Source organism: Schistocerca piceifrons, chromosome 5 (genome assembly GCF_021461385.2).
Source record: "Schistocerca piceifrons isolate TAMUIC-IGC-003096 chromosome 5, iqSchPice1.1, whole genome shotgun sequence".
Taxonomy (NCBI): Eukaryota; Metazoa; Arthropoda; class Insecta; order Orthoptera; family Acrididae; genus Schistocerca; species Schistocerca piceifrons.
Window position 1 is genome coordinate 714,907,280 of NC_060142.1, and position 22,509 is coordinate 714,929,788.

A 22,509-nucleotide genomic window follows, 5' to 3' on the forward strand; every position below is an offset into this window, starting at 1 on the left:
TTCACACGGAAATTCCGTCGCTATGAAATACGAGTACTATGTGTTCTAAGACATTCCGTTCTAAATCGAGTAACGTTTCTATGGAAACGACAGGATTTTCTTTTGGGATACGACAATCACATTTTCCGTTCCACTAATCCTTGTTTACTGCATCCCTCACTCCCAAACATTGACGAATTCACACGGAACTTCCGTCGCTATGAAATACGAGTACTATGTGTTCTAAGACATTTCCTTCTAAATCGAGTAACGTTTCTATGGAAACGACAGGATTTTCTTTTGGGATACGACAATCACATTTCCGATCCACTAATCCTTTTTTACTGCATCCTTCACTCCCAAACATTGACGAATTCACACGGAAATTGCGTCGCTATGAAATACGAGTACTGTGTGTTCTAAGACATTTCCTTCTAAATCGAGTATCGTTTCTATGGAAACGACAGGATTTTCTTTTGGGATACGGCAATCACATTTCCGATCCACTAATCCTTCTTTACTGCATCCCTCACTCCCAAACATTGACGAATTCACACGGAAATTGCGTCGCTATGAAATACGAGAACTATGTGTTCTAAGACATTTCCTTCTAAATCGAGTCACGTTTCTATGGAAACGACAGGATTTTCTTTTGGGATACGACAATCTCATTTCCGATCCACTAATCCTTCTTTACTGCATCCCTCACTCCCACACATTGACGAATTCACACGGAAATTGCGTCGCTATGAAATAAGAGTACTATGTGTTCTAAGACATTTCCTTCTAAATCGAGTAACGTTTCTATGGAAACGACAGGATTTTCTTTTGGGATACGACAATCACATTTCCGATCCACTAATCCTTCTTTACTGCATCCCTCACTCCCAAACATTGACGAATTCACACGGAAATTGCGTCGCTATGAAGTACGAGTACTATGTGTTCTAAGACATTTCCTTCTAAATCGAGTATCGTTTCTATGGAAACGACAGGATTTTCTTTTGGGATACGACAATCTCATTTCCGATCCACTAATCCTTCTTTACTGCATCCCTCACTCCCACACATTGACGAATTCACACGGAAATTGCGTCGCTATGAAATACGAGAACTATGTGTTCTAAGACATTTCCTTCTAAATCGAGTCACGTTTCTATGGAAACGACAGGATTTTCTTTTGGGATACGACAATCACATTTCCGATCCACTAATCCTTCTTTACTGCATCCCTCACTCCCAAACATTGACGAATTCACACGGAAATTACGTCGCTATGAAATACGAGTACTATGTGTTCTAAGACATTTCCTTCTAAATCAAGTAACGTTTCTATGGAAACGACAGGATTTTCTTTTGGGATATGACAATCACATTTCCGATCCACTAATCCTTCTTTACTGCATCCCTCACTCCCAAACATTGACGAATTCACACGGAAATTGCGTCGCTATGAAATACGAGTACTATGTGTTCTAAGACATTTCCTTCTAAATCGAGTAACGTTTCTATGGAAACGACAGGATTTTCTTTTTTGATACGACAATCACATTTCCGATCCACTAATCCTTCGTTACTGCATCCCTCACTCCCAAACATTGACGAATTCACACGGAAATTCCGTCGCTATGAAATACGAGTACTATGTGTTCTAAGACATTTCCTTCTAAATCGAGTAACGTTTCTATGGAAACGGTAGGATTTTCTTTTGGGATACGACAATCACAATTCCGATCCACTAATCCTGTTTTACTGCATCCCTCACTCCCACACATTGACGAATTCACACGGAAATTGCGTCGCTATGAAATACGAGTACTATGTGTTCTAAGACATTTCCTTCTAAATCGAGTAACGTTTCTATGGAAACGACAGGATTTTCTTTTGGGATACGACAATCACATTTCCGATCCACTAATCCTTCTTTACTGCATCCCTCACACCCAACCATTGACGAATTCACACGGAAATTCCGTCGCTATGAAATACGAGTACTATGTGTTCTAAGACATTCCGTTCTAAATCGAGTAACGTTTCTATGGAAACGACAGGATTTTCTTTTGGGATACGACAATCACATTTTCCGATCCACTAATCCTTGTTTACTGCATCCCTCACTCCCAAACATTGACGAATTCACACGGAACTTCCGTCGCTATGAAATACGAGTACTATGTGTTCTAAGACATTTCCTTCTAAATCGAGTAACGTTTCTATGGAAACGACAGGATTTTCTTTTGGGATACGACAATCACATTTCCGATCCACTAATCCTTTTTTACTGCATCCTTCACTCCCAAACATTGACGAATTCACACGGAAATTGCGTCGCTATGAAATACGAGTACTGTGTGTTCTAAGACATTTCCTTCTAAATCGAGTATCGTTTCTATGGAAACGACAGGATTTTCTTTTGGGATACGGCAATCACATTTCCGATCCACTAATCCTTCTTTACTGCATCCCTCACTCCCAAACATTGACGAATTCACACGGAAATTGCGTCGCTATGAAATACGAGAACTATGTGTTCTAAGACATTTCCTTCTAAATCGAGTCACGTTTCTATGGAAACGACAGGATTTTCTTTTGGGATACGACAATCTCATTTCCGATCCACTAATCCTTCTTTACTGCATCCCTCACTCCCACACATTGACGAATTCACACGGAAATTGCGTCGCTATGAAATAAGAGTACTATGTGTTCTAAGACATTTCCTTCTAAATCGAGTATCGTTTCTATGGAAACGACAGGATTTTCTTTTGGGATACGACAATCACATTTCCGATCCACTAATCCTTCTTTACTGCATCCCTCACTCCCAAACATTGACGAATTCACACGGAAATTGCGTCGCTATGAAGTACGAGTACTATGTGTTCTAAGACATTTCCTTCTAAATCGAGTATCGTTTCTATGGAAACGACAGGATTTTCTTTTGGGATACGACAATCTCATTTCCGATCCACTAATCCTTCTTTACTGCATCCCTCACTCCCACACATTGACGAATTCACACGGAAATTGCGTCGCTATGAAATACGAGAACTATGTGTTCTAAGACATTTCCTTCTAAATCGAGTCACGTTTCTATGGAAACGACAGGATTTTCTTTTGGGATACGACAATCACATTTCCGATCCACTAATCCTTCTTTACTGCATCCCTCACTCCCAAACATTGACGAATTCACACGGAAATTGCGTCGCTATGAAATACGAGTACTGTGTGTTCTAAGACATTTCCTTCTAAATCGAGTATCGTTTCTATGGAAACGACAGGATTTTCTTTTGGGATACGGCAATCACATTTCCGATCCACTAATCCTTCTTTACTGCATCCCTCACTCCCAAACATTGACGAATTCACACGGAAATTGCGTCGCTATGAAGTACGAGTACTATGTGTTCTAAGACATTTCCTTCTAAGTCGAGTAACGTTTCTATGGAAACGACAGGATTTTTTTTTGGGATACGACAATCACATTTCCGATCCACTAATCCTTCTTTACTGCATCCCTCACTCCCAAACATTTTAGAATTCACACTGAAATTCCGTCGCTATGAAATTCGAGTACTATGTGTTCTAAGACATTTCCTTCTAAATCGAGTAACGTTTCTATGGAAACGACAGGATTCTCTTTTGGGATACGACAATCTCATTTCCGATCCACTAATCCTTCTTTACTGCATCCCTCACTCCCAAACATTGACGAATTCACACGGAAATTACGTCGCTATGAAATACGAGTACTATGTGTTCTAAGACATTTCCCTCTAAATCGAGTAACGTTTCTACGGAATCGACAGGATTTTCTTTTGGGATACGACAATCACATTTCCGATTCACTAATCGTTCTTAACTGCATCCCTCACTCCCAAACATTGACGAATTCACACGGAAATTGCGTCGCTATGAAGTACGAGTACTATGTGTTCTAAGACATTTCCTTCTAAGTCGAGTAACGTTTCTATGGAAACGACAGGATTTTTTTTTGGGATACGACAATCACATTTCCGATCCACTAATCCTTCTTTACTGCATCCCTCACTCCCAAACATTTTAGAATTCACACTGAAATTCCGTCGCTATGAAATTCGAGTACTATGTGTTCTAAGACATTTCCTTCTAAATCGAGTAACGTTTCTATGGAAACGACAGGATTCTCTTTTGGGATACGACAATCTCATTTCCGATCCACTAATCCTTCTTTACTGCATCCCTCACTCCCAAACATTGACGAATTCACACGGAAATTACGTCGCTATGAAATACGAGTACTATGTGTTCTAAGACATTTCCCTCTAAATCGAGTAACGTTTCTACGGAATCGACAGGATTTTCTTTTGGGATACGACAATCACATTTCCGATTCACTAATCGTTCTTAACTGCATCCCTCACTCCCAAACATTGACGAATTCACACGGAACTTCCGTCGCTATGAAATACGAGTACTATGTGTTCTAAGACATTTCCTTCTAAATCGAGTAACGTTTCTATGGAAACGACAGGTTTTTCTTTTGGGATACGACAATCACATTTCCGATCCACTAATCCTTCTTTACTGCATCCCTCACTCCCAAACATTGACGAATTCACACGGAAATTGCGTCGCTATGAAATACGAGTACTGTGTGTTCTAAGACATTTCCTTCTAAATCGAGTATCGTTTCTATGGAAACGACAGGATTTTCTTTTGGGATACGGCAATCACATTTCCGATCCACTAATCCTTCTTTACTGCATCCCTCACTCCCAAACATTGACGAATTCACACGGAAATTCCGTCGCTATGAAATACGAGTACTATGTGTTCTAAGACATTTCCTTCTAAATCGAGTCACGTTTCTATGGAAACGACAGGATTTTCTTTTGAGATACGACAATCTCATTTCCGATCCACTAATCCTTCTTTACTGCATCCCTCACTCCCACACATTGACGAATTCACACGGAAATTGCGTCGCTATGAAATACGAGAACTATGTGTTCTAAGACATTTCCTTCTAAATCGAGTGACGTTTCTATGGAAACGACAGGTTTTTCTTTTGGGATACGACAATCTCATTTCCGATCCACTAATCCTTCTTTACTGCATCCCTCACTCCCACACATTGACGAATTCACACGGAAATTGCGTCGCTATGAAGTACGAGTACTATGTGTTCTAAGACATTTCCTTCTAAATCGAGTAACGTTTCTATGGAAACGACAGGATTTTTTTTTGGGATATGACAATCACATTTCCGATCCACTAATCCTTCTTTACTGCATCCCTCACTCCCAAACATTTTAGAATTCACACGGAAATTCCGTCGCTATGAAATACGAGTACTATGTGTTCTAAGACATTTCCTTCTAAATCGAGTAACGTTTCTATGGAATCGACAGGATTATCTTTTGGGATACGACAATCTCATTTCCGATCCACTAATCCTTCTTTACTGCATCCCTCACTCCCAAACATTGACGAATTCACACGGAAATTACGTGGCTATGAAATACGAGTACTATGTGTTCTAAGACATTTCCTTCTAAATCGAGTAACGTTTCTACGGAATCGACAGGATTTTCTTTTGGGATACGACAATCACATTTCCGATTCACTAATCGTTCTTTACTGCATCCCTCACTCCCAAACATTGACGAATTCACACGGAAATTGCGTCGCTATGAAATACGAGTACTATGTGTTCTAAGACATTTCCTTCTAAATCGAGTAACGTTTCTATGGAAACGACAGGATTTTCCTTTAGGATACGACAATCTCATTTCCGATCCACTAATCCTTCTTTACTGCATCCCTCACTCCCACACATTGACAAATTCACAGGGAAATTGCGTCCCTATGAAATACGAGTACTATGTGTTCTAAGACATTTCCTTCTAAATCCAGTAACGTTTCTATGGAAACGACAGGATTTTCTTTTGGGATACGACAATCACATTTCCGATCCACTAATCCTTCTTTACTGCATCCCTCACTCCCGAACATTGACGAATTCACACGGAAATTGCGTCGCTATGAAATACGAGAACTATGTGTTCTAAGACATTTCCTTCTAAATCGAGTGACGTTTCTATGGAAACGACAGGTTTTTCTTTTGGGATACGACAATCTCATTTCCGATCCACTAATCCTTCTTTACTGCATCCCTCACTCCCACACATTGACGAATTCACACGGAAATTGCGTCGCTATGAAGTACGAGTACTATGTGTTCTAAGACATTTCCTTCTAAATCGAGTAACGTTTCTATGGAAACGACAGGATTTTTTTTTGGGATATGACAATCACATTTCCGATCCACTAATCCTTCTTTACTGCATCCCTCACTCCCAAACATTTTAGAATTCACACGGAAATTCCGTCGCTATGAAATACGAGTACTATGTGTTCTAAGACATTTCCTTCTAAATCGAGTAACGTTTCTATGGAATCGACAGGATTATCTTTTGGGATACGACAATCTCATTTCCGATCCACTAATCCTTCTTTACTGCATCCCTCACTCCCAAACATTGACGAATTCACACGGAAATTACGTCGCTATGAAATACGAGTACTATGTGTTCTAAGACATTTCCTTCTAAATCGAGTAACGTTTCTACGGAATCGACAGGATTTTCTTTTGGGATACGACAATCACATTTCCGATTCACTAATCGTTCTTTACTGCATCCCTCACTCCCAAACATTGACGAATTCACACGGAAATTGCGTCGCTATGAAATACGAGTACTATGTGTTCTAAGACATTTCCTTCTAAATCGAGTAACGTTTCTATGGAAACGACAGGATTTTCTTTTGGGATACGACAATTTCATTTCCGATCCACTAATCCTTCTTTACTGCATCCCTCACGCCCACACATTGACGAACTCACACGGAAATTGCGTCGCTATGAAATACGAGTACTATGTGTTCTAAGACATTTCCTTCTAAATCGAGTAACGTTTCTATGGAAACGACAAGATTTTCTTTTGGGATACGACAATCACATTTCCGATCCACTAATCCTTCTTTACTGCATCCCTCACTCCCAAACATTGACGAATTCACACGGAAATTCCGTCGCTATGAAATACGAGTACTATGTGTTCTAAGACATTTCCTTCTTTATCGAGTAACGTTTCTATGGAAACGACAGGATTTTCTTTTGGGATACGACAATCACATTTCCGATCCACTAATCCTTCTTTACTGCATCACTCACTAACACACATTGACGAATTCACAGGGAAATTGCGTCGCTATGAAATACGAGTACTATGTGTTCTAAGACATTTCCTTCTAAATCGAGTAACGTTTCTATGGAAACGACAGGATTTTCCTTTAGGATACGACAATCTCATTTCCGATCCACTAATCCTTCTTTACTGCATCCCTCACTCCCACACATTGACAAATTCACAGGGAAATTGCGTCCCTATGAAATACGAGTACTATGTGTTCTAAGACATTTCCTTCTAAATCCAGTAACGTTTCTATGGAAACGACAGGATTTTCTTTTGGGATACGACAATCACATTTCCGATCCACTAATCCTTCTTTACTGCATCCCTCACTCCCGAACATTGACGAATTCACACGGAAATTGCGTCGCTATGAAATACGAGTACTATGTGTTCTAAGACATTTCCTTCTAAATCGAGTAACGTTTCTATGGAAACGACAGGATTTTCTTTTGGGATACGACAATCACATTTTCTGATCCACTAATCCTTCTTTACTGCTTCCCTCACTCCCACACATTGACGAATTCACACGGAAATTGCGTCGCTATGAAATACGAGTACTATGTGTTCTAAGACATTTCCTTCTAAATCGAGTAACGTTTCTATGGAAACGACAGGATTTTCTTTTGGGATACGACAATCTCATTTCCGATCCACTAATCCTTCTTTACTGCATCCCTCACTCCCACACATTGACGAATTCACACGGAAATTGCGTCGCTATGAAATACGAGTGCTATGTGTTGTAAGACATTTCCTTCTAAATCGAGTAACGTTTCTATGGAAACGGCAGGATTTTCTTTTGGGATACGACAATCACATTTCCGATCCACTAATCGTTCTTTACTGCATCCCTCACTCCCAAACATTGACGAATTCACACGGACATTGCGTCGCTATGAAATACGAATACTATGTGTTCTAAGACATTTCCTTCTAAATCGAGTAACGTTTCTATGGAAACGACAGGATTTTCATTTGGGATACGACAATCACATTTCCGATCCACTAATCCTTCTTTACTGCATCCCACACTCCCAAACATTTTAGAATTCACACGGAAATTCCGTCGCTATGAAATACGAGTACTATGTGTTCTAAGACATTTCCTTCTAAATCGAGTAACGTTTCTATGGAAACGACAGGATTTTCTTTTGGGATACGACAATCTCATTTCCGATCCACTAATCCTTCTTTACTGCATCCCTCACGCCCACACATTGAAGAACTCACACGGAAATTGCGTCGCTATGAAATACGACTACTATGTGTTCTAAGACATTTCCTTCTAAATCGAGTAACGTTTCTATGGAAACGAAAGGATTTTCTTTTGGGATACGACAATCACATTTCCGATCCACTAATCCTTCTTTACTGCATCCCTCACTCCCAAACATTGACGAATTCACACGGAAATTGCGTCGCTATGAAATACGAGTACTATGTGTTCTAAGACATTTCCTTCTAAATCGAGTAACGTTTCTATGGAAACGACAGGATTTTCCTTTGGGATACGACAATCTCATTTCCGATCCACTAATCCTTCTTTACTGCATCCCTCACTCCCACACATTGACGAATTCACACGGAAATTGCGTCCCTATGAAATACGAGTACTATGTGTTCTAAGACATTTCCTTCTAAATCGAGTAACGCTTCTATGGAAACGACAGGATTTTCTTTTGGGATACGACAATCACATTTCCGATCCACTAATCCTTCTTTACTGCATCCCTCACTCCCAAACATTGACGAATTCACACGAAAATTACGTCGCTATGAAATACGAGTACTATGTGTTCTAAGACATTTCCTTCTAAATCGAGTAACGTTTCTATGGAAACGACACGATTTTCTTTTGGGATACGACAATCACATTTCCGATCCACTAATCCTTCTTTACTGCATCCCTCACTCCCAAACATTGACGAATTCACACGGAAATTGCGACGCTATGAAATACGAGTACTATGTGTTCTAAGACATTTCCTTCTAAATCGAGTAACGTTTCTATAGAAAACGACAGGATTTTCTTTTGGAATACGACAATCACATTTCCGATCCACTTATCCTTCTTTACTGCATCCCTCACTCCCAAACATTGACGAATTCACACGGAAATTCCGTCGCTATGAAGTACGAGTACTATGTGTTCTAAGACTTTTCCTTCTAAATCGAGTATCGTTTCTATGGAAACGACAGGATTTTCTTTTGGGATACGACAATCTCATTTCCGATCCACTAATCCTTCTTTACTGCATCCCTCACGCCCACACATTGACGAACTCACACGGAAATTGCGTCGCTATGAAATACGAGTACTATGTGTTCTAAGACATTTCCTTCTAAATCGAGTAACGTTTCTATGGAAACGACAGGATTTTCTTTTGGGATACGACAATCACATTTCCGATCCACTAAACCTTCTTTACTGCATCCCTCACTCCCAAACATTGACGAATTCACACGGAAATTCTGTCGCTATGAAATACGAGTACTATGTGTTCTAAGACATTTCCTTCTAAATCGAGTAACGTTTCTATGGAAACGACAGGATTTTCTTTTGGGATACGACAATCACATTTTCGATCCACTAATCCTTCTTTACTGCATCCCTCACTAACACACATTGACGAATTCACACGGACATTGCGTCGCTATGAAATACGAGTACTATGTGTTCTAAGACATTTCCTTCTAAATCGAGTAACGTTTCTATGGAAACGACAGGATTTTCCTTTGGGATACGACAATCTCATTTCCGATCCACTAATCCGTCTTTACTGCATCCCTCACTCCCACACATTGACGAATTCACACGGAAATTGCGTCCCTATGAAAAACGAGTACTATGTGTTCTAAGACATTTCCTTCTAAATCGAGTAACGTTTCTATGGAAACGACAGGATTTTCTTTTGGGATACAACAATCACATTTCCGATCCACTAATCCTTCTTTACTGCATCCCTCACTCCCAAACATAGACGAATTCACACGGAAATTGCGTCGCTATGAAATACGAGTACTATGTGTTCTAAGACATTTCCTTCTAAATCGAGTAACGTTTCTATGGAAACGACAGGATTTTCTTTTGGGATACGACAATCACATTTCCGATCCACTAATCCTTCATTTACTGCATCCCTCACTAACACACGTTGACGAATTCACAGGGAAACTGCGTCGCTATGAAATACGAGTACTATGTGTTCTAAGACATTTCCTTCTAAATCGAGTAACGTTTCTATGGAAACGACAGGATTTTCTTTTGGGAAACGACAATCTCATTTCCGATCCACTAATCCTTCTTTACTGCATCCCTCACTCCCACACATTGACGAATTCACACGGAATTTGCGTCCCTATGAAATACGAGTACTATGTGTTCTTAGACATTTCCTTCTAAATCGAGTAACGTTTCTATGGAAACGACAGAATTTTCTTTTGGGATACGACAATCACATTTCCGATCCACTAATCCTTCTTTACTGCATCCCTCACTCCCAAACATTGACGAATTCACACGGAAATTACGTCGCTATGAAATACGAGTACTATGTGTTCTAAGACATTTCCTTCTAAATCGAGTAACGTTTCTATGGAAACAACAGGATATTCTTTTGGGATACGACAATCACATTTCCGATCCACTAATCCTTCTATACTGCATCCCTCACTCCCAAACATTGACGAATTCACACGGAAATTGCGTCGCTATGAAATACGAGTACTATGTGTTCTAAGACATTTCCTTCTAAATCGAGTAACGTTTCTATGGAAACGACAGGATTTTCTTTTGGGATACGACAATCACATTTCCGATCCACTAATCCTTCGTTACTGCATCCCTCACTATCAAACATTGACGAATTCACACGGAAATTCCGTCGCTATGAAATACGAGTACTATGTGTTCTAAGACATTTCCTTCTAAATCGAGTAACGTTTCTATGGAAACGACAGGATTTTCTTTTGGGATACGACAATCTCATTTCCGATCCACTAATCATTCTTTACTGCATCCCTCACTCCCACACATTGACGAATTCACACGGAAATTGCGTCGCTATGAAATATGAGTACTATGTGTTCTAAGACATTTCCTTCTAAATCGAGTAACGTTTCTATGGAAACGACAGGATTTTCCTTTGTGATACGACAATAACATTTCCGATCCACTAATCCTTCTTTACTGCATCCCTCACTCCCAAACATTGACGAATTCACAGGGAAATTGCGTCGCTATGAAATACGAGTACTATGTGTTCTAAGACATTTCCTTCTAAATCGAGTAACGTTTCTATGGAAACGACAGGATTTTCTTTTGGGATACGGCAATCACATTTCCGATCCAGTAATCCTTCTTTACTGCATCCCTCACTCCCAAACATTGACGAATTCACACGGAAATTCCGTCGCTATGATATACGAGTACTATGTGTTCTAAGACATTTCCTTCTAAATCGAGTAACGTTTCTATGGAAACGACAGGATTTTCTTTTGGGATACGACAATTTCATTTCCGATCCACTAATCCTTCTTTACTGCATCCCTCACTCCCACACATTGACGAATTCACACGGAAATTGCGTCGCTATGAAATACGAGAACTATGTGTTCTAAGACATTTCCTTCTAAATCGAGTAACGTTTCTATGGAAACGACAGGATTTTCTTTTGGGATACGACAATCTCATTTCCGATCCACTAATCCTTCTTTACTGCAACCCTCACTCCCACACATTGACGAATTCACACGGAAATTGCGTCGCTATGTAATACGAGTACTATGTGTTCTAAGACATTTCCTTCTAAATCGAGTAACGTTTCTATGGAAACGACAGGATTTTTTTTTTTTGGGATACGACAATCACATTTCCGATCCACTAATCCTTCTTCACTGCATCCCTCACTCCCAAACATTTTAGAATTCACACGGAAATTCCGTCGCTATGAAATACGAGTACTATGTGTTCTAAGACATTTCCTTCTAAATCGAGTAACGTTTCTATGGAAACGACAGGATTTTCTTTTGGGATACGACAATCACATTTCCGATCCACCAATCCTTCTTTACTGCATCCCTCACTAACACACGTTGACGAATTCACAGGGAAACTGCGTCGCTATGAAATACGAGTACTATGTGTTCTAAGACATTTCCTTCTAAATCGAGTAACGTTTCTATGGAAACGACAGGATTTTCTTTTGGGATACGACAATCTCATTTCCGATCCACTAATCCTTCTTTACTGCATCCCTCACTCCCACACATTGACGAATTCACACGGAATTTGCGTCCCTATGAAATACGAGTACTATGTGTTCTTAGACATTTCCTTCTAAATCGAGTAACGTTTCTATGGAAACGACAGAATTTTCTTTTGGGATACGACAATCACATTTCCGATCCACTAATCCTTCTTTACTGCATCCCTCACTCCCAAACATTGACGAATTCACACGGAAATTACGTCGCTATGAAATACGAGTACTATGTGTTCTAAGACATTTCCTTCTAAATCGAGTAACGTTTCTATGGAAACAACAGGATATTCTTTTGGGATACGACAATCACATTTCCGATCCACTAATCCTTCTATACTGCATCCCTCACTCCCAAACATTGACGAATTCACACGGAAATTGCGTCGCTATGAAATACGAGTACTATGTGTTCTAAGACATTTCCTTCTAAATCGAGTAACCTTACTATGGAAACGACAGGATTTTCTTTTGGGATACGACAATCACATTTCCGATCCACTAATCCTTCGTTACTGCATCCCTCACTCCCAAACATTGACGAATTCACACGGAAATTGCGTCGCTATGAAATACGAGTACTATGTGTTCTAAGACATTTCCTTCTAAATCGAGTAACGTTTCTATGGAAACACCAGGATTTTCTTTTGGGATACGACAATCTCATTTCCGATCCACTAATCATTCTTTACTGCATCCCTCACTCCCACACATTGACGAATTCACACGGAAATTGCGTCGCTATGAAATATGAGTACTATGTGTTCTAAGACATTTCCTTCTAAATCGAGTAACGTTTCTATGGAAACGACAGGATTTTCCTTTGGGATACGACAATAACATTTCCGATCCACTAATCCTTCTTTACTGCATCCCTCACTCCCAAACATTGACGAATTCACACGGAAATTGCGTCGCTATGAAATACGAGTACTATGTGTTCTAAGACATTTCCTTTTAAATCGAGTAACGTTTCTATGGAAACGACAGGATTTTCTTTTGGGATACGGCAATCACATTTCCGATCCACTAATCCTTCTTTACTGCATCCCTCACTCCCAAACATTGACGAATTCACACGGAAATTCCGTCGCTATGATATACGAGTACTATGTGTTCTAAGACATTTCCTTCTAAATCGAGTAACGTTTCTATGGAAACGACAGGATTTTCTTTTGGGATACGACAATCTCATTTCCGATCCACTAATCCTTCTTTACTGCATCCCTCACTCCCAAACATTGACGAATTCACACGAAAATTACGTCGCTATGAAATACGAGTACTATGTGTTCTAAGACATTTCCTTCTAAATCGAGTAACGTTTCTATGGAAACGACACGATTTTCTTTTGGGATACGACAATCACATTTCCGATCCACTAATCCTTCTTTACTGCATCCCTCACTCCCAAACATTGACGAATTCACACGGAAATTGCGACGCTATGAAATACGAGTACTATGTGTTCTAAGACATTTCCTTCTAAATCGAGTAACGTTTCTATAGAAAACGACAGGATTTTCTTTTGGAATACGACAATCACATTTCCGATCCACTTATCCTTCTTTACTGCATCCCTCACTCCCAAACATTGACGAATTCACACGGAAATTCCGTCGCTATGAAGTACGAGTACTATGTGCTCTAAGACTTTTCCTTCTAAATCGAGTATCGTTTCTATGGAAACGACAGGATTTTCTTTTGGGATACGACAATCTCATTTCCGATCCACTAATCCTTCTTTACTGCATCCCTCACGCCCACACATTGACGAACTCACACGGAAATTGCGTCGCTATGAAATACGAGTACTATGTGTTCTAAGACATTTCCTTCTAAATCGAGTAACGTTTCTATGGAAACGACAGGATTTTCTTTTGGGATACGACAATCACATTTCCGATCCACTAAACCTTCTTTACTGCATCCCTCACTCCCAAACATTGACGAATTCACACGGAAATTCTGTCGCTATGAAATACGAGTACTATGTGTTCTAAGACATTTCCTTCTAAATCGAGTAACGTTTCTATGGAAACGACAGGATTTTCTTTTGGGATACGACAATCACATTTTCGATCCACTAATCCTTCTTTACTGCATCCCTCACTAACACACATTGACGAATTCACACGGACATTGCGTCGCTATGAAATACGAGTACTATGTGTTCTAAGACATTTCCTTCTAAATCGAGTAACGTTTCTATGGAAACGACAGGATTTTCCTTTGGGATACGACAATCTCATTTCCGATCCACTAAACCTTCTTTACTGCATCCCTCACTCCCACACATTGACGAATTCACACGGAAATTGCGTCCCTATGAAAAACGAGTACTATGTGTTCTAAGACATTTCCTTCTAAATCGAGTAACGTTTCTATGGAAACGACAGGATTTTCTTTTGGGATACAACAATCACATTTCCGATCCACTAATCCTTCTTTACTGCATCCCTCACTCCCAAACATAGACGAATTCACACGGAAATTGCGTCGCTATGAAATACGAGTACTATGTGTTCTAAGACATTTCCTTCTAAATCGAGTAACGTTTCTATGGAAACGACAGGATTTTCTTTTGGGATACGACAATCACATTTCCGATCCACTAATCCTTCATTTACTGCATCCCTCACTAACACACGTTGACGAATTCACAGGGAAACTGCGTCGCTATGAAATACGAGTACTATGTGTTCTAAGACATTTCCTTCTAAATCGAGTAACGTTTCTATGGAAACGACAGGATTTTCTTTTGGGAAACGACAATCTCATTTCCGATCCACTAATCCTTCTTTACTGCATCCCTCACTCCCACACATTGACGAATTCACACGGAATTTGCGTCCCTATGAAATACGAGTACTATGTGTTCTTAGACATTTCCTTCTAAATCGAGTAACGTTTCTATGGAAACGACAGAATTTTCTTTTGGGATACGACAATCACATTTCCGATCCACTAATCCTTCTTTACTGCATCCCTCACTCCCAAACATTGACGAATTCACACGGAAATTACGTCGCTATGAAATACGAGTACTATGTGTTCTAAGACATTTCCTTCTAAATCGAGTAACGTTTCTATGGAAACAACAGGATATTCTTTTGGGATACGACAATCACATTTCCGATCCACTAATCCTTCTATACTGCATCCCTCACTCCCAAACATTGACGAATTCACACGGAAATTGCGTCGCTATGAAATACGAGTACTATGTGTTCTAAGACATTTCCTTCTAAATCGAGTAACGTTTCTATGGAAACGACAGGATTTTCTTTTGGGATACGACAATCACATTTCCGATCCACTAATCCTTCGTTACTGCATCCCTCACTATCAAACATTGACGAATTCACACGGAAATTCCGTCGCTATGAAATACGAGTACTATGTGTTCTAAGACATTTCCTTCTAAATCGAGTAACGTTTCTATGGAAACGACAGGATTTTCTTTTGGGATACGACAATCTCATTTCCGATCCACTAATCATTCTTTACTGCATCCCTCACTCCCACACATTGACGAATTCACACGGAAATTGCGTCGCTATGAAATATGAGTACTATGTGTTCTAAGACATTTCCTTCTAAATCGAGTAACGTTTCTATGGAAACGACAGGATTTTCCTTTGTGATACGACAATAACATTTCCGATCCACTAATCCTTCTTTACTGCATCCCTCACTCCCAAACATTGACGAATTCACAGGGAAATTGCGTCGCTATGAAATACGAGTACTATGTGTTGTAAGACATTTCCTTCTAAATCGAGTAACGTTTCTATGGAAACGACAGGATTATCTTTTGGGATACGGCAATCACATTTCCGATCCAGTAATCCTTCTTTACTGCATCCCTCACTCCCAAACATTGACGAATTCACACGGAAATTCCGTCGCTATGATATACGAGTACTATGTGTTCTAAGACATTTCCTTCTAAATCGAGTAACGTTTCTATGGAAACGACAGGATTTTCTTTTGGGATACGACAATTTCATTTCCGATCCACTAATCCTTCTTTACTGCATCCCTCACTCCCACACATTGACGAATTCACACGGAAATTGCGTCGCTATGAAATACGAGAACTATGTGTTCTAAGACATTTCCTTCTAAATCGAGTAACGTTTCTATGGAAACGACAGGATTTTCTTTTGGGATACGACAATCTCATTTCCGATCCACTAATCCTTCTTTACTGCAACCCTCACTCCCACACATTGACGAATTCACACGGAAATTGCGTCGCTATGAAATACGAGTACTATGTGTTCTAAGACATTTCCTTCTAAATCGAGTAACGTTTCTATGGAAACGACAGGATTTTTTTTTTTTGGGATACGACAATCACATTTCCGATCCACTAATCCTTCTTCACTGCATCCCTCACTCCCAAACATTTTAGAATTCACACGGAAATTCCGTCGCTATGAAATACGAGTACTATGTGTTCTAAGACATTTCCTTCTAAATCGAGTAACGTTTCTATGGAAACGACAGGATTTTCTTTTGGGATACGACAATCACATTTCCGATCCACCAATCCTTCTTTACTGCATCCCTCACTAACACACGTTGACGAATTCACAGGGAAACTGCGTCGCTATGAAATACGAGTACTATGTGTTCTAAGACATTTCCTTCTAAATCGAGTAACGTTTCTATGGAAACGACAGGATTTTCTTTTGGGATACGACAATCTCATTTCCGATCCACTAATCCTTCTTTACTGCATCCCTCACTCCCACACATTGACGAATTCACACGGAATTTGCGTCCCTATGAAATACGAGTACTATGTGTTCTTAGACATTTCCTTCTAAATCGAGTAACGTTTCTATGGAAACGACAGAATTTTCTTTTGGGATACGACAATCACATTTCCGATCCACTAATCCTTCTTTACTGCATCCCTCACTCCCAAACATTGACGAATTCACACGGAAATTACGTCGCTATGAAATACGAGTACTATGTGTTCTAAGACATTTCCTTCTAAATCGAGTAACGTTTCTATGGAAACAACAGGATATTCTTTTGGGATACGACAATCACATTTCCGATCCACTAATCCTTCTATACTGCATCCCTCACTCCCAAACATTGACGAATTCACACGGAAATTGCGTCGCTATGAAATACGAGTACTATGTGTTCTAAGACATTTCCTTCTAAATCGAGTAACCTTACTATGGAAACGACAGGATTTTCTTTTGGGATACGACAATCACATTTCCGATCCACTAATCCTTCGTTACTGCATCCCTCACTCCCAAACATTGACGAATTCACACGGAAATTGCGTCGCTATGAAATACGAGTACTATGTGTTCTAAGACATTTCCTTCTAAATCGAGTAACGTTTCTATGGAAACACCAGGATTTTCTTTTGGGATACGACAATCTCATTTCCGATCCACTAATCATTCTTTACTGCATCCCTCACTCCCACACATTGACGAATTCACACGGAAATTGCGTCGCTATGAAATATGAGTACTATGTGTTCTAAGACATTTCCTTCTAAATCGAGTAACGTTTCTATGGAAACGACAGGATTTTCCTTTGGGATACGACAATAACATTTCCGATCCACTAATCCTTCTTTACTGCATCCCTCACTCCCAAACATTGACGAATTCACACGGAAATTGCGTCGCTATGAAATACGAGTACTATGTGTTCTAAGACATTTCCTTTTAAATCGACTAACGTTTCTATGGAAACGACAGGATTTTCTTTTGGGATACGGCAATCACATTTCCGATCCACTAATCCTTCTTTACTGCATCCCTCACTCCCAAACATTGACGAATTCACACGGAAATTCCGTCGCTATGATATACGAGTACTATGTGTTCTAAGACATTTCCTTCTAAATCGAGTAACGTTTCTATGGAAACGACAGGATTTTCTTTTGGGATACGACAATCTCATTTCCGATCCACTAATCCTTCTTTACTGCATCCCTCACTCCCACACATTGACGAATTCACACGGAAATTGCGTCGCTATGAAATACGGGTCCTATGTGTTCTAAGACATTTCCTTCTAAATCGAGTAACGTTTCTATGGAAATGACAGGATTTTTTTTTGGGATACGTCAATCACATTTCCGATCCACTAATCCTTCTTTACTGCATCCCTCACTCCCAAACATTTTAGAATTCACACGGAAATTACGTCGCTATGAAATACGAGTACTATGTGTTCTAAGACATTTCCTTCTAAATCGAGTAACGTTTCTATGGAAACGACAGGAGTTTCTTTTGGGATACGACAATCACATTTCCGATCCACTAATCCTTCTTTACTGCATCCCTCACTAACACACGTTGACGAATTCACAGAGAAACTGCGTCGCTATGAAATACGAGCACTATGTGTTCTAAGACATTTCCTTCTAAATCGAGTAACGTTTCTATGGAAACGACAGGATTTTCTTTTGGGATACGACAATCTCATTTCCGATCCACTAATCCTTCTTTACTGCATCCCTCACTCCCACACATTGACGAATTCACACGGAATTTGCGTCCCTATGAAATACGAGTACTATGTGTTCTTAGACATTTCCTTCTAAATCGAGTAACGTTTCTATGGAAACGACAGAATTTTCTTTTGGGATACGACAATCACATTTCCGATCCACTAATCCTTCTTTACTGCATCCCTCACTCCCAAACATTGACGAATTCACACGGAAATTACGTCGCTATGAAAAACGAGTACTATGTGTTCTAAGACATTTCCTTCTAAATCGAGCAATGTTTCTATGGAAACAACAGGATATTCTTTTGGGATACGACAATCACATTTCCGATCCACTAATCCTTCTATACTGCATCCCTCACTCCCAAACATTGACGAATTCACACGGAAACTGCGTCGCTATGAAATACGAGTACTATGTGTTCTAAGACATTTCCTTCTAAATCGAGTAACGTTTCTATGGAAACGACAGGATTTTCTCTTGGGATACGACAATCACATTTCCGATCCACTAATCCTTCGTTACTGCATCCCTCACTCCCAAACATTGACGAATTCACACGGAAATTCCGTCGCTATGAAATACGAGTACTATGTGTTCTAAGACATTTCCTTCTAAATCGAGTAACGATTCTATGGAAACGACAGGATTTTCTTTTGGGATACGACAATCTCATTTCCGATTCACTAATCATTCTTTACTGCATCCCTCACTCCCACACATTGACGAATACACACGGAAATTGCGTCGCTATGAAATATGAGTACTATGTGTTCTAAGACATTTCCTTCTAAATCGAGTAACGTTTCTATGGAAACGACAGGATTTTCCTTTGGGATACGACAATAACATTTCCGATCCACTAATCCTTCTTTACTGCATCCCTCACTCCCAAACATTGACGAATTCACACGGAAATTGCGTCGCTATGAAATACGAGTACTATGTGTTCTAAGACATTTCCTTCTAAATCGAGTAACGTTTCTATGGAAACGACAGGATTTTCCTTTGGGATACGACAATAACATTTCCGATCCACTAATCCTTCTTTACTGCATCCCTCACTCCCAAACATTGACGAATTCACACGGAAATTGCGTCGCTATGAAATACGAGTACTATGTGTTCTAAGACATTTCCTTTTAAATCGAGTAACGTTTCTATGGAAACGACAGGATTTTCTTTTGGGATACGGCAATCACATTTCCGATCCACTAATCCTTCTTTACTGCATCCCTCACTCCCAAACATTGACGAATTCACACGGAAATTCCGTCGCTATGATATACGAGTACTATGTGTTCTAAGACATTTCCTTCTAAATCGAGTAACGTTTCTATGGAAACGACAGGATTTTCTTTTGGGATACGACAATCTCATTTCCGATCCACTAATCCTTCTTTACTGCATCCCTCACTCCCACACATTGACGAATTCACACGGAAATTGCGTCGCTATGAAATACGGGTCCTATGTGTTCTAAGACATTTCCTTCTAAATCGAGTAACGTTTCTATGGAAACGACAGGATTTTTTTTTGGGATACGTCAATCACATTTCCGATCCACTAATCCTTCTTTACTGCATCCCTCACTCCCAAACATTTTAGAATTCACACGGAAATTACGTCGCTATGAAATACGAGTACTATGTGTTCTAAGACATTTCCTTCTAAATCGAGTAACGTTTCTATGGAAACGACAGGAGTTTCTTTTGGGATACGACAATCACATTTCCGATCCACTAATCCTTCTTTACTGCATCCCTCACTAACACACGTTGACGAATTCACAGAGAAACTGCGTCGCTATGAAATACGAGTACTATGTGTTCTAAGACATTTCCTTCTAAATCGAGTAACGTTTCTATGGAAACGACAGGATTTTCTTTTGGGATACGACAATCTCATTTCCGATCCACTAATCCTTCTTTACTGCATCCCTCACTCCCACACATTGACGAATTCACACGGAATTTGCGTCCCTATGAAATACGAGTACTATGTGTTCTTAGACATTTCCTTCTAAATCGAGTAACGTTTCTATGGAAACGACAGAATTTTCTTTTGGGATACGACAATCACATTTCCGATCCACTAATCCTTCTTTACTGCATCCCTCACTCCCAAACATTGACGAATTCACACGGAAATTACGTCGCTATGAAAAACGAGTACTATGTGTTCTAAGACATTTCCTTCTAAATCGAGCAATGTTTCTATGGAAACAACAGGATATTCTTTTGGGATACGACAATCACATTTCCGATCCACTAATCCTTCTATACTGCATCCCTCACTCCCAAACATTGACGAATTCACACGGAAATTGCGTCGCTATGAAATACGAGTACTATGTGTTCTAAGACATTTCCTTCTAAATCGAGTAACGTTTCTATGGAAACGACAGGATTTTCTCTTGGGATACGACAATCACATTTCCGATCCACTAATCCTTCGTTACTGCATCCCTCACTCCCAAACATTGACGAATTCACACGGAAATTCCGTCGCTATGAAATACGAGTACTATGTGTTCTAAGACATTTCCTTCTAAATCGAGTAACGATTCTATGGAAACGACAGGATTTTCTTTTGGGATACGACAATCTCATTTCCGATCCACTAATCATTCTTTACTGCATCCCTCACTCCCACACATTGACGAATACACACGGAAATTGCGTCGCTATGAAATATGAGTACTATGTGTTCTAAGACATTTCCTTCTAAATCGAGTAACGTTTCTATGGAAACGACAGGATTTTCCTTTGGGATACGACAATAACATTTCCGATCCACTAATCCTTCTTTACTGCATCCCTCACTCCCAAACATTGACGAATTCACACGGAAATTGCGTCGCTATGAAATACGAGTACTATGTGTTCTAAGACATTTCCTTCTAAATCGAGTAACGTTTCTATGGAAACGACAGGATTTTCTTTTGGGATACGGCAATCACATTTCCGATCCACTAATCCTTCTTTACTGCATCCCTCACTCCCAAACATTGACGAATTCACACGGAAATTCCGTCGCTATGATATACGAGTACTATGTGTTCTAAGACATTTCCTTCTAAATCGAGTAACGTTTCTATGGAAACGACAGGATTTTCTTTTGGGATACGACAATCTCATTTCCGATCCACTAATCCTCCTTTACTGCATCCCTCACTCCCACACATTGACGAATTCACACGGAAATTGCGTCGCTATGAAATACGAGAACTATGTGTTCTAAGACATTTCCTTCTAAATCGAGTAACGTTTCTGTGGAAACGACAGGATTTTCTTTTGGGATACGACAATCTCATTTCCGATCCACTAATCCTTCTTTACTGCATCCCTCACTCCCACACATTGATGAATTCACACGGAAATTGCGTCGCTATGAAATACGAGTACTATGTGTTCTAAGACATTTCCTTCTAAATCGAGTAACGTTTCTATGGAAACGACGGGATTTTCTTTTGGGATACGACAATCACATTTCCGATCCACTAATCCTTCTT